The sequence below is a fragment of the Aptenodytes patagonicus genome, chromosome 14 (genome assembly GCF_965638725.1).
Source record: "Aptenodytes patagonicus chromosome 14, bAptPat1.pri.cur, whole genome shotgun sequence".
Lineage (NCBI taxonomy): Eukaryota > Metazoa > Chordata > Aves > Sphenisciformes > Spheniscidae > Aptenodytes > Aptenodytes patagonicus.
The window spans coordinates 7100757-7107025 of NC_134962.1; positions in this window are offsets into that span (position 1 = coordinate 7100757).

Here is a 6269-nt window from a genome sequence, read left to right on the forward strand (position 1 = left end):
ATAGGAAGACAGACCAGATTCCTCAGCCAGACGGCTTCTGGTTTAGAAGAAACAAGGCAAAGAGATCACGTAAAAACACAGTGACTTTCAAAGTGACATTTCGGATGTATTGTGTGGCATAACCTGTTTCTTTACCCTTTTGCTGTGCCATCAAAATCCAACATTTTGGTGTTAAAAATGACCACACTGGAGAATTGTCTGTGCCCTTCAGACGACAACCGTTCAAACTCTGTCTAGAATACACAAACAGATGTTTGCTGGTTTTGGTGTATCTGACTAACTACTAATGGAGGCCAGTTCCCCACATGCTTAACTTCGGTGATCTCCAGATACTTTCCAGTGGATGCTAGGGATCACCATATAGCGAATAAAAATTTATTTTTCTTTGTTATCATGCACAGGTCACTTGGAAATAGCCCAGGAATCCCCAGAGGCTGCTGTAGCTGGCTGGGAAGCAGCAGTGTAGATTAAGAAAAGGCCAAGCGTAAAAGCAATGGCTTAATTTGTGCTCTGGCAAATCGCAGTATCCTTATCCTCAGGAAAACTATCATGCTGACAGCAGCAATGCAAGCTTACAGATAACCTCATTTTTCATTTCCGAACATGTAAGGAGATAGCCCAGTTCATAGACGATCCTCAACCCGAGTCACTGCACTGAAGCTGCTCACCACTCCTTCACTTTCGATATGATTCAATATGAATTCTCGTTCCAGATGCAGAAGGCTCACTATTACTTTCAGACAACATTCCTTCCCCTGCGAGTGCCGATGCCTATACTTAAATTAAATATAAAGGCATGTCTCTGCATGAAACTTGCTGCAGCTGTTGCATATCTGCATGAAGTGATCTTCAACAGTCGTCATGCGAGCAGCGTCTCTGCACCACTTTGATTCTCTCTGACGACTCCAATTTTGCCTCGGATTGTTGTGGCCACATAGCACTGGAATGTTTTGAAATCAATAATCAGTGCTCTGGTCAAACTTCTTGCTTAACATTGCTCCATGTCTGTGCTGCCCGTGTTTGATGGGATATTTCATGCTGGGTATTATATGATACTGCCCAGAAGGCATCAGAGTTCTCAGATGAAATTATATAGTTTTCATAATTCCTTTTGTTCATCCCATCACTCAGTTGTTTTCATATGGACCATTTTCTGACGTTGTTGAAGAACAAGAATGACCCTTGTGAACACGAAATGCCACCATCCTAGAAAAGCACACAAAGCTTAGCACACCAGCGGAGGGTTGCGACGTCTTTGTGCAGAGGGATATAGGGCTATTGATACTTGCAAATACCCTGCTTCCACTTCTACTAGAAAAAAAGCTAACTTATGTGATATTGAGAGTTCAGCTGTCAAGGAGAACCTTTTATCAGGGAGAGAAATCTCGGGGGGGACTTTCACATTAAGACATACTGCTACAACATGGATAGGGGCTGGGCCAATGAATATACTTTCTTAGGAGGTGGCAGGTGGTATAATCCCATCTGATGTCCTTGCACTGGGGTGCAAAACAGTGCGTGACAGACACAGCACCTTCAAAATTCCACATTTGCATGTGCAGGGGGCTCAGAGTTGTGTTCTACCTTTCTAAGTGCAGATGGTAGTAGTTTGTCTGATCCTTCTGGAGTGAAACAGCAAAGGATTTCATTACTCTGGTTGTTTGGCAGTGGAGAAGTAGTCCATCTCTGGCACAGCTGCACTGACAGAGTGCAGATCCCCAGGAGAAGTATCCAGTGCAGAGGTAAACTGACAGCAACGTGGGCTGTCCCTCCATCTCACCGGCAGTTGCTCCTTTCTGCTGTTCACCTTTTCCACTGTACTTCCAAAATCTGTACTGCAGCTCTCTACCCTTGTTAGTGGTACAAATTCTTTGAATACCTACCTGCCTTGAATTCCTTTTCTGGCAATATTATTTAGACGAGCATTCAAACCAACGTTATCAACTACACCTGAGTCAGAGCACGATGGCAGCTGTTAGGGAGGAAACATGAGAGGATGACATCTACTCACTCGCCCAGCCAACAGTGCTAAAACACTGGCTTTTCTTAGTTTTGTAATTTTTTTTTTAAAGTAACTCAGCACTGAGTGCTGGAATCTCTCACAGACACAGCCCAGCTTCTGCTGGTAACAGCAAATTCTGCAAACTTCCCCAAATTTGACCTGGAACTGCCCCGACTGTGCAGCACCTCTACCAGAACTGCAAGTGCTCCTCATCTCTGCGACACACACACACACACTCCTACTTTACTGCTAAATCCACACCAACAAGTTTCCAAAGCAGACTGATAACATGTACTCAAATACAAGAGGGTTCGCATCAAGCGTTGCTTCCAGATGCAAATGTCTTTAGTTTGAGTGAACACAAAACAACCTACAACGATGGGAATGGAAGCTAATCACCACTGGCTGTGAGAGGTATGGGCAGTCCAGGCAAAAATGCAATCTGCTTTCAGTGGCATCGTGACTTCTACCAGGACAGCACACTGCTAGAGCAACACTGCCCTTCCAGGATTGCGCTGTGCTGCCGCTTAGCAGAAGGCTGTTTGCTCAGACCACGAAGGTCAAGGGAAGATAGAAGCAAAATTTACCAGACTGTACCATGACGGGTTGTATCGCATGTGGTCAACACGAAGGAACATGACAAAAGCAGAGCAAGTGCCTCCCTAATGCCCTACTGCCTGGAATGGTCTGAAACCACACGCTGATGCCAACAGCTTTAGTAGGATGTCAACCTTGCAAGCAAGCCAGATCATTGTGCCATCTTCTCAAAAAATCCTTCTCTGCCTTTGATATGTTAATCCTGCGTAAGGCAAATTCTCCCATTAGAATATAGTCCATTCTGGTCCCAAAGTAATCTGCATTATCCAGTTCAAAGTTAAATTAAAAATCCCAACCTGTGTGAATGTTGCAATCGCATTATGAAATCTGTAAATCCATTTTTAATGTCTTAATGCTGCTCTAGTTGAACAAGGCAAATAGACTGCTGCATTGCATTTGCTTTACACTTTTTTAGATTCTTATGCACTACTTAAATATTCACGCTGCAGTGTTTGCATTTCCAGTACTGCAAGACCCTAAAATAGAAGACAAGTTTTTCTTTCCCTCTTTTGTTTTTAAAATTCCAGCTACGGGCAACTTGAATTGGGGATCTCTCCAAATCAAATGTTGAGTACGAAACATTGCAAGGAGAGCTGCTGAAAATGTTTCAATGCAATACAGATGCCACAAAATAGGATTTAAATCCCAAACACGCAGCTATTTGCAGTGTTTTTAGGGGGTGATGGAACAAAATATTTTATTTAATTTCAAATTAAATATTAATTCTGTGGGTAGCTTGTTTTTAAGAAAGAAAATATTTGAACATAGCTGGAAGAACTCAAGCAATGGGCCCAGCTCAACTATCCCAAATCAATATTTTACAGAACATTACTTCAGGGAGAAGTTTGTGCTTTTCATTCTGATCTGGAATGGAAACAAGCTCTGAAGCACTGGAATTTTATGTGGAACAAATCCTCTATTTTCTGACCAACTCTCTGAAAAAATCAGTGTATTAGTCAAATAAATCCTGCTGTTTTCACTTGAGATCATCCTATTAAAAAACGGGCACCGTTTCTCCACCCTCTTCTCCCTCTGCAGATGTTTTCCCCCTTTTTGCAGTCCATCTCTTTATTACTGTTAGTATTTCTTCACTCGTAATTACGATGCGCTCCCCGATATTAAGAGCTTGCAAGCTACACGCGTACAAAAACAACTGAGAAAGCAGGAGAGGACAACAGAGGCAACAGATTTATCCTGCGACCACAGACTCTTCAGGGCAGACACCGTAGCAGACTTCTGTGCTACCCAGACCATACGCAGCAGCTCTTTCTGCACCTCGGACCCCTGTGCGATGCTGTAACACCATCTTCTTATCGTCGCACGGAGCTACAGGCAATTAGCGCACATCTCTGCGGCTGACAGGGGGAAAGCTTTAGCCATGCTGTTGTTATCTACAGCCATTTATTAAGCTTGAAAAACGGAGGTGACTTACAGCACGGTCAGGGAGTTTCAGAAACTTTGGGCAGCGAGGGAAGCGAACGCGAAGGTTCGGAGGGGAAGACGTTCGCCTTCGGCCTGGCGGAGGTGCCACCCGGGGCCCCGCTCCGCGCCGCCCGCCCGGCGGGGCCGCCGCCGCCGCCGCCCTCCTCTCCCGGCTTCTCCTTCCCCGGCTGCCCCCCCGCCGGCTTCCAGCCGGCCGCCCTCTGGGCTGTGCCGTTGGTGCCACCGCATGGACGATACGGCCAAGCGCAGCTCGCGTTTAGGCGCTGCGGTATTTGGCGAAAAGCCAAAGGGGGCGGAGGGGGGGGGGGGGGGTCGGGGGGTGAGCCTTAAGGAATAGCTGCAGTTCAGTGACCCACCCTGCCGCGGTGTCAGCTCAGCAACTCCTACTTCAATTCTACAGCACCAGCTCTCCCACCCGGGGATGCTACGGATGCACCTATGCCCGCTCCCTGCTTTGGAGCCTGCGTTCACCGGGAGCACCCCCTCATATACACTCACAGGTACTTGCCGTCAGGTAGTTGGGGGGGTGCGTGACTAAATCTTCACCCATTCAGCCAGATTCCGGCTCTTCCCTGCGGTTTTTAAACGCGGGAGTGCTGGGATGGTTCTGCCGATGGACCTTGCCCTGCGCGGCTGGCGGCAGCCGCTGCAGCCAGTCCGACGGGTGTGTTTGAGACTGTTTAATGATTCCTTAAAGTATGGAAACATGCAAACCAAATGAGCTATGAGTAGCTTAAATCTCAATGGGGAAGTAAACGGCTACAGCTTAAGAGATCCAACCAGCCCAGCATGCCCGCTGCTGACCACAATTCAAATGCAAGCAGATTCTGTTTCACTGAATTAAACAAGAGTGCTTGTTCAAATATTAGGAAAGCCAAGAAAAAACGTTCTTGGAGAAACAAATCCTGCTGTGCTGGATCAGCTCCATGGACTAATCCGGGATTCTGTCCTAGGAGTGGCCAGCACCAAATATCTCTGAGAAAGGTGCGAGATACGGACACCTCATCGCCGAACCGTAGGGATGCTAATAGTTAAGGGACACATTTACAATAAATGTATAAGAACTAGGTAGTCTTAAGTGGACACCATGAAAGAATAGAGTTCAACTTCATAAGCTTGAACAGGCAATGCAGTTTTAATGACTGAGTCTTCATCTTTGTCAGTGCAGTTTATCGGTCTCGGTCAGATCCCAGCAGGGCAGAGGAGAGCCTGCTTCAAAGGACAGTTATGGGCTTACAAAAAATACGTGTAATCACATGAGGAACACCATGTTCTCACAAGTAACACATAACGCAAAGCCTGACCGGCAGCTGCTGCTTGAACAGAACAGTCCCAGGAGCTGGGACACGGCACTCGGCGTCGGACGTGGAAGGGGAATCGTTGGGGGGCGAGAAGAGCATATGCAGGTATTGCGGTTGGCCTGGCCCGTGCTAATAACCATTTCCATTCATAAGCATAAGAGAGTCAAGTATTCCCACCCCCCCAATGCCATTTAAAAGTATCTGACCTAATTATTACTACCCTGTTGTGTAAATTCAGCACTTTGTCAGTCTGAATAAATGTACATTAGCCTTAACATGAGTTAAACAAGTTTAAACAATGAAGGAAGCTTTGTAAAGCTCCCCTGCTTTTTAACTTATTTGACACCACACTAAAGAGCCCATTTAGACTAAAGAGTTCAGCACATTTTGGGACCCATTAAATACCCAGGTTGAGACTAGATATTCCCTTTTTCTTTTTTTAATTTGTCCTACCTAGTTGCTAAAGTCAGCATAATTGAGCAATAAGCTGCTTTGCATTTCTTTAGCTTTGTAGGCAAGTTGAAGCTACACCCATCCCGTTCAATGCAGCCCTTTCCATGCTAATACGGCAAACCCCACTTATCACTGCGAAGTGGATACTAAGTGATTCCTCAGAATTACTTTTAATTAAAAGAGAGGAAACTCGTGGCATAAAAATGTGACATTCATGACTGTGAGGAAAACTTACACTCTCAAATTGTTTCTATTTTAGGCTAACAACATCTTTCCAGAGTCAAGTCAGCCTTTGCCCACGGGAAAGCATTCTTTGTCTTCTGTTTACAAATTACACTGTACCCTGATATGGACATCTTCCATCCTCCGAACATAATAATTAAGTCTTAAGACATTCTCATACAGTGGGGAAATCACTTACATGGGAGAGAAGGGAGTGAAAGATTGGCCATCCATCCAAGATCACAGAAGGA